The sequence below is a fragment of the Triticum dicoccoides genome, chromosome 7B, assembly GCF_002162155.2.
Source record: "Triticum dicoccoides isolate Atlit2015 ecotype Zavitan chromosome 7B, WEW_v2.0, whole genome shotgun sequence".
Lineage (NCBI taxonomy): Eukaryota > Viridiplantae > Streptophyta > Magnoliopsida > Poales > Poaceae > Triticum > Triticum dicoccoides.
Window position 1 is genome coordinate 705,002,568 of NC_041393.1, and position 7,574 is coordinate 705,010,141.

Below are 7,574 nucleotides of genomic sequence, written 5' to 3' on the forward strand. Positions count from 1 at the left end.
ACCTCCGGTGCCGCGACTTGGCCCTGCACAGCGCCGCCTCGCCCATCCTCCACTGCTTGGCCACCCGCCGCCTCCCCACCACCGCGTCATCCGTAGCAGCGTCGGCCGCGTCCTACATGCCTCGCGCCGCGGGGTAAGATTAGGGCTCGAGAAAGACGAAGGAGAATCGGGAGAGAAGTGAATCGGGAGAGGATGTGTACGGTTCGGTCAACCTAGATATTTTTTTGTTTTTTTTTACCAGCGCGCTAAAGCAGGGGTAAATAAAGACATTTCAAGTCGCATTTGATGATGTTAACAGCAAAGAGTGACGTAAGTGTCATGGAAAAAATAAAATGAATTTGTGATGCCAAAAGAGGAAAAAGGAAATTTCGAGGGCCAAATAAGGAACCGGATTGTAAGAAGGGCTAAATAAGGAATCCTTTTTCGAGGGACAAATAGAGAACCGGATTGTAAGAAACGGCCAAATAAGGAATCCTCTCTTTCTCCTCCCTCGTCTTCTTAATGCGAGGAATATAAGGAATCCTCTCTTTCTCCTCCCTTGTCCTCTTAATAAGGAATCCTCTTTCGGCCTTCTTTTTTTTAGAGAGAGAGTGGCCAGTGCAACGCAAAAAAGAAATAACAAAAGCCAAAAGAATTGGAATAAAAAAGGGACGTGGTCGGCAGGATTCGAACCTGCGCGGGCAAAGCCCACATGATTTCTAGTCATGCCCGATAACCACTCCGGCACGACCACTTGCTTGCAATTTTCTTCAACTAAACCCATTCCACTCGTTTGCTTCGACAGCCGAGGAATTAAACGAGGCCAACTGGGCAAACAAGGACAAAATCCTTGTTCCTACCCACTGCAGATATAGCAGGTAAAATATTCCAACCGGTCCATTCGCCGAGAGGCTGTCATGTCATGTCATGCCACGCTGGATCCCATCCCATGGCCACCACAGTAGAGAAGAAGAGTTCGCGCGGACGCCTCGGCACGGCGCATTCCCACCACACGTACGCAGCGCAGGACACAGGCGGCGTACGCACGCACGCGAAGACTCCGCGCCCATGGCCTCTTGTTGTTCCCGCGGCAGGCAGCCGATGAATTAAACAAGGACAAAATCCTTGTTCCTATCCACTGCAGATATAGCAGGTAAAAAAAAAAAGATATAGCAGGTAAAATATTCCAACCGGTCCATTCGCTGCGAGGCTGTCATGTCATGTCACGCATCCCCAGCAACGCCGCCACCACAGCACAGAAGAAGAGTTCGCGCGGACGCCTCGGCACGGCGAATTAAACCCATTAACAGTAGCTACAAGGGCGCCTCCTCGCGTGTGCCACATGGAACAAATAGGTTGGACAGGAAAATAAAAAGAATAAAAGAAAAAGCAAATAGTGTAAAAGAACCCATTAACAGTAGCTACAAGGGCGCCTCCTCGCGTGTGCCACGTGGAACAAATAGATTGGGCAGGAAAATAAAAAGAATAAAATGAAAAGCAAATAGTGTAAAAGAGGTCGAACGAAACCCTCTCGTCCCCACACCCTCCGCCTCGAGCGCCTCCTCCTCCCTATCCATCGCCGCCACCCCCTCCTCCTCCTCCCTCTGTCGCCGCCGCCACCTCGCCCCTCCCCTGCTCTCGTGCCCTCTCCTTCTCCCACCCCGGGCTCCATCTTCGCCGGTCCCTTCCTGCGCTCCATCCCTTCCTCCTCGTTTGTGGCAGGCATCACCGCTGCTGCGGAGGGCTCCTCAAAACCGCCGCATCCGAGACAACCCTAGATGTGGCAGGCGACTCCATCACCGGTCGCGTGCGGCGGAGGCCAGCCCAGATCCGCCTCCTCCAGCCCATCCTCTTCGTCACGCACAACGGGAAAGGTTGGGTTTGAGCTCCGCCACCCCTCCCATGACGTTGTTCCTCGGTAGCAGACCGAGCTCTGCCTCCACACGCACCGTCCTTCCTCTTGTCGGCCCTTTGTATGTCGGGAACGGACTCGGCGGCGTTTGCCTGGATAGGACCTCAACGGCGACCTGCAGGTCGGCACTGAGATGCCTGGATATTTATCTAAATATAAGGTGCCTGGCATTATTGATTCCTTTGGATGATTCATAAGCTGATTATTAGCAGGTGTACGTGCTGACGATAAAAGGAGCACTACTCAACCGAATGGTTTGATTTTTTTAGTCTAATGAAACATTGTTAGTTCACTTTCTTAAACTTGCTTAAAAATGGTTAGTATCTTGAGTTCCAGGAGTTCAAATTATCACACATATTAGAAGAGAAGTCGTCACTTTTCAGCTGTTTTCCCTGAATCTAAATGTGTTTCTGTACTAATCCTTAGGAAACAATTCATACCATATTAGTAATTTCAGAATCGCTGAGCCTTCTTCACTCTCTGATCCAGAAAGTTTATGTTGTAAATTTTGCATTAGGACTATACAGCTAATGATTTGTGGATGGTAAGGCACCATCATAACAGTGATTTCACTTTTATTTGTACCGCTTCAACTTCTGTAAATTCGTAGACTACTAATTGTTATAATGAAAGAAAATGATTTAGTTCAAATATGAGAGCTATTTAGTGATGTGGTCTTTGGATTTTTCCATTCAGGTGTTAGATCTCCTGTGGTACTCAGATATGGATGCATCATGGGGCTAGAGAAGGTCCTTTTATGTGTGATATCATTTTAATACCGGTTTCAAATTTGCTTCATCTTGTTTTCCCTCATTCATTAAGTTATAGGATTCTATTTGTTTGTATGACTTAATGCAGATATGAAATTGTTCTTGACAGATGATTGTAACTAAGGTCATGTTCTAGGTATAAAAAATGATCTGCTGCATCATGCTCTTGCAATAACTGATTTCGCTATCAAGTTTACAATCCAATGTTGATCTAGAAGGTAGACTCTTTAAACTCCATTGATGCTTTCTTGTCCGTTTTGATCTAATATCTCTCTGATATGGTTAGTATATAAACATATGGTGGTATAATTAGTTTTTGCTTTTTTTGTGGGATAATAATGTTGCAGATAGATGAAGATTGAATTTGTTCACAGTTGATCTTGGTTCTGTACGATCTTCAATATTTGGGTCTCGTAGGTCTGTCTCCCAAGAGCAACGGGAAGAAATCTGTCAAAACATTACTGCATTATATGTAACATATGTCCATTTTCATGGAATGAAAGGTGAGTGCTAATTACTTGTGTTGAACCATTATGGTGCCCTGAACTTTCTGACCATTTGAGTACTCCAGAGTGTTGATGTTGACTGAATTGAAATTTGGAGCTGTCGAGACACGAGCTTCGTTTTTCGTGGATTAGTAGTTATTGAATTTTTATGCCTCTAGCCCATGCTTGCAGGAACACAATTACTGAGTGGAACAATGGGTGTAAAAAAGTATGTGCAGAGTGAACTTGATAACGTAGAAGCCCAGATTAGAAGCACAAATACGGTCCTTTTTCCCAATTTTTGGTAGGAGCGGTTCTACTGCTGCTCCTGCGATGACCAAGGGTAGGCTGCAACGCTAGATACAGAGAAAGCGAGTACATCTATATAATCTTTTGATTCTTCTTTTTGTTTGTGATGCTGCTGCATTTTTCTTAAGCAGGGCTTGCCACTTTGTTGCAATTGTGAGTTCTTTTAGTTTCCCATGGGCACATTCTTTTGTTTGGCTGGTGCAAAACCTATGAAGTTTTCCCTGTCAGCTAATTTAATGTGCTTACCTCTGCATTAGACAGCTAGCTATTATGATTATACACTACGTTTCCTATGTGCTTGGTTTTCCTCTTTTTCTCACTCCTTCCATTGTTGGTGAAGGATCGGTCAGTCCATAGTTCATCATTTGGCTTGCTGCTCGTTAAGCTCTTTCTTCCTTGTCTCCTGTTCGGTAAAATGTCTGAGAGCTGACACAGTTTCGTTTCTCGTTTCCTTGCATGTCCAGGTTCTCTGTTGGTTCATTGGCAGTTCCTAATTTTTTTTCCTGTAGCCGGTTGAGGTTTGTCTCTGAGCATTCCTCTAAGATTTAATTTTTGTTTGGCATTTTTTTGTGAAAAGAGAGAGGTGGGAAAGGTACTACCATACTTGTTCCTATGGTTGAGAGATTAGAGGACAGAAGTCAAGAGATTTAGGCGATGTTCAATGTGTATGCGGCTGAAAAGTCAGAGAGTAGAACCGAAAGTTTTGCTAGCTATGCTAGCCCAGTAGGAGTGCTGTTGCTACTTCTACTAACTTTTTGTTTCCGTTGAGACATATTTTGCTCCCTATTAGAATTGGCCTCCCTATGGGATTCTTATCATATTTGCTTGATCTGGGATGATTTTGTGTCCTTGTGACTGATGCATGCCTTGTGCTGGTTCTGCAGGGATTCCAGCATTAGCATAAAGATCAAGGCGGCGGGCGGTGGCCGCGGAAAGCAGGGGTTCCACAAATTGGCTACATCGTCTCAAGGAGAAGAATTCTTACATGATCCCTGTAACTGCTCGTTTTGTTGATGTCTTCGCCCTATATGTCCAGGTTCTCAACTTCAGTCCTTCACAATGCAGTTATTATTTTGTAGGATCTAAGAATGGACATATAACACTTCTTATAATTCAGACCTTGCTTGCCAATAAAGTCGAATATGCTGGAGCAATAGTTCTGAAACTTCATTAAGGCAAAGTAGGCAACATTTTTTCTTAATGGCCTTCTTTCTCCATCGTATCTCAAATGCAAGCAAGCATGCCTTTGCTAAGGGTTAGAAGAAGCCAAGGTGTATGTCTAGGATCTCTTTTATATTGCTAAGGAATACCTATTTATTTTTCTAAATGCACATGATAGACTGTCTGATACTGAAAAAGTATATTGCAACTTCAGAAATTTATGGAAATGATGGCTCTAAGGGTTAGAAGAAGCCAAGAAGTATGCGATAGGCTTTTTTGATAATTTATCAGAAGAAAGTGTAGAAGAAAATGGAGAGGATGATGAAATGACTCAAATAGAAGTACGAAATATCTGCATCAGCAAGCTAGGTATGTTCGAGGAAATAATACTATGCAACATATTTTGTTTATATGCTTGTGTAGACTGACCAGCTAAGTTTATCCATGAAGGCCTTCGTAGATAGACATCATACATGGTAACAATGTGTGGGTAACATCTCAACAAGGGTCTTTTTATCTGAACTATCAGCTGCAATTCTTTTGGTTCCTAATTCTTTTGGTTGTCCAAATTAGTTGATTGTCCTGAGGCTTATTAGTGAATCTGATGGGTCATCTCATGCTTGCAAGCTTAATCTTTTCACATTGGATTTTCTTGTGCTTAGTTTTGTTCTGACCAGACTTATTTCTTAGACCTTACGTGATTATGTGATGATTCTTACAATCCTGCCAATTGTGTCACATCTGGATAAGAGGATATATATTTCTAGAATATCACAAAAACACACATTTTTTACTCAGGTTGTCATTGGTTGGTTGATTCAACAACATTTTGGTGCCTTGCAATATGATTTTCACAGTCGTATCAATGCAAGCTCATAGGTACCATCTCTATAAATTTCAGATCTACTATCTCAGTCTCGAAGTTTATAGATTTGGCGGTTCGTTTGCAGGTACGTCAACAACAAGTTAAGCAGTAAGTACAAGGCAGCGATCAGAGGTGCAAATCGATGACCGACACTTCACATTACAAAATTTTCATTCTTTTTTTTCCTGGCTCATGTTCGGATTTTATTTCAGAGACAAAGAATAATCGAGTTTTGATTGGGACCCTGTTGTGGAAGAAATGGCTATATTTGAAGGGTACAAAAACTGTTTTTAGCAGCTAACTACACTTGGAATGAGTAGCTGCTTCTGCTTGAGGACGCCATGGACAAGTTGCTCTGGCCCTGGCGCCGCAGCCATGGACATGGTGCCTTTCTCATCTCTTCTGTGTGTGTCTCTGCGCGCGTGTGTGTGTGCGCACGCGCGCGCGCGTGCGCGTGTGTTCTATTCAATTCGATTTGGAGTTTGTGTTCTGTTCACGAAGCTTCCTGCCTTCTCTGCTGCAGAACATCTCTCTCTGTTTCTCACTCTGGTGTGATGTGATCCAGGTCCCAGAATCTGTGTGGTGGCATGACATGTACTTGGATGCCTCTGCGCGAGGCGGCGGTGGCGGGAGGGTTTCGGCTATTGAGACCGACACCAAGCTCTTCATCGTCAATTTGGACTTCGGTGTTTCAATCGAGAACGTGAAGGTATATACGTACACGATATACATGTCTAATTGTTGCTCTTATGTAATTTGGTTGCTTTTGAGTAGTTGGTCTCAAAGAATTTCATAGTTTGCCTGGATGTTGTATTAGTTAAGCTATTTCTAGATCTGCCATAGGCTGAGTATTGTAACTGTGATTTGGTCGTGTTGGTAGTCTCCCGAGCTAATATTTTGTAGATTTTCTTAGCTTGCTTCTGTGAATAAGATTTGGTTTAGTTCTCAATTATAGTTTGTTGTTAATGGTTGTTCGGATGGGTGTGGCCTCTTTGAAATCGTGGTTATGTTTTCATTTGCACTAGGCTGGTCGTGTTGGTAGCCTCACGTCGTAGTCTTGATTTGATACGCTCAATTATGATTTAGACTTTATTTTGCATATCTTATTGCTTATACTTCATAAGTTGACAAAGGTGCTCACATAAGGTCATTTTCTTTTTATGGTTTCTCGGTTTGTATAGTTTACTTGAATGTTGATATGCTTCTCTGCAGAATGCTTTTGCAGCTTCCTGTTCATAGGGTACTCTTAATTAGTGAGCTATTTTTTCTTTGAATGGTTAAGCGATCCGCGATTCACTATGAATGAAGTGGGAGGTCTAAGGTAGTGCTTCAGTCTTATGTTATTCTGTGTTCACTGTGTGTTCTGTGTGATGCTTAACAGTACTTATGTTATGCAGGAAACAACTAAGGTTATATTGCAAGGTGTGATGATGCCCGCCTTTTGGAGAATGTTCAACTTTTATAGACCTATTAGCTTGCTATGCTCGACGACTAAACGCTTTGTTGCTGCACTTCTGTTATTTATATTCTTTTTTGAACAATTGTCGCTCGTCTGTGTTATATACGAGTGAACACTGCAATGATCTGTTTCAGTTACGTGCACTTGTTTTTAACATCCGGTGCTCATCTGGGCTGCAAAAGCACATGCATACATACATCCACTTGATTTGTGCACATGATGGCAGAGGAGGCGCGCCAAGGGCGCGCCCCAGCCACTAGTTCCTGCCACACGCACGCAGTGCAGGACAGGACACAGCATGGATTTCCGGATATTCGTTTCTGAGCCCGAGCTCAGCTGCTCTCGAAATCCACACCACCAGCTCGCATGTGGATCTGTGTCCCCCGTGGTATTTCCAGACCGTATATGTGCATGTGAAATCCAGCTCGGGCGCGCAATGAATGCGGCGGAGCGTTGCACTGTGCGTGCGGAACAGAAAAAGTTTCCACGGCTCAGTCTTTTATCTGAACCTGTCTGAGCCGTGCACGCCGTTGGACTAACAAACGGCATCCATACACGCGTGCCATAAATGTGTCTCAGTCTCACAGTCACGCCCTCACATCCAACTAGACGCCACAAATATCCCCAGCGCCTT

The 7,574-nt window shown here is 43.8% G+C and overlaps 1 long non-coding RNA gene and 1 other non-coding gene across 6 annotated transcripts; one reads left to right on the top strand and one right to left on the bottom strand.

Annotated features, from left to right (window-relative positions):
* Window positions 1–651: 651 nt before the first annotated feature.
* On the bottom strand, window positions 652–733 carry TRNAS-AGA. The gene has a single exon. It is a non-coding gene; the product is annotated as a tRNA-Ser (tRNA).
* Window positions 734–1,536: 803 nt separating this feature from the next.
* LOC119340626 lies at window positions 1,537–7,077 on the top strand. Of its 5 annotated transcripts, XR_005164620.1 has the most exons (13): window positions 1,537–2,051; window positions 2,588–2,879; window positions 3,009–3,164; window positions 3,920–3,973; window positions 4,340–4,491; window positions 4,573–4,726; window positions 4,831–4,985; window positions 5,415–5,495; window positions 5,567–5,613; window positions 5,694–5,865; window positions 6,047–6,190; window positions 6,694–6,802; window positions 6,879–7,077. It is a non-coding gene; the product is annotated as an uncharacterized LOC119340626 (long non-coding RNA). The 5 variants fall into 5 exon arrangements; XR_005164619.1 differs by lacking the exon at window positions 1,537–2,051 and having other exon boundaries at window positions 2,075–2,879; XR_005164622.1 differs by lacking the exon at window positions 1,537–2,051 and having other exon boundaries at window positions 2,075–2,879; window positions 4,340–4,449; window positions 4,535–4,726.
* The last annotated feature ends 497 nt before the right edge of the window (window positions 7,078–7,574 follow it).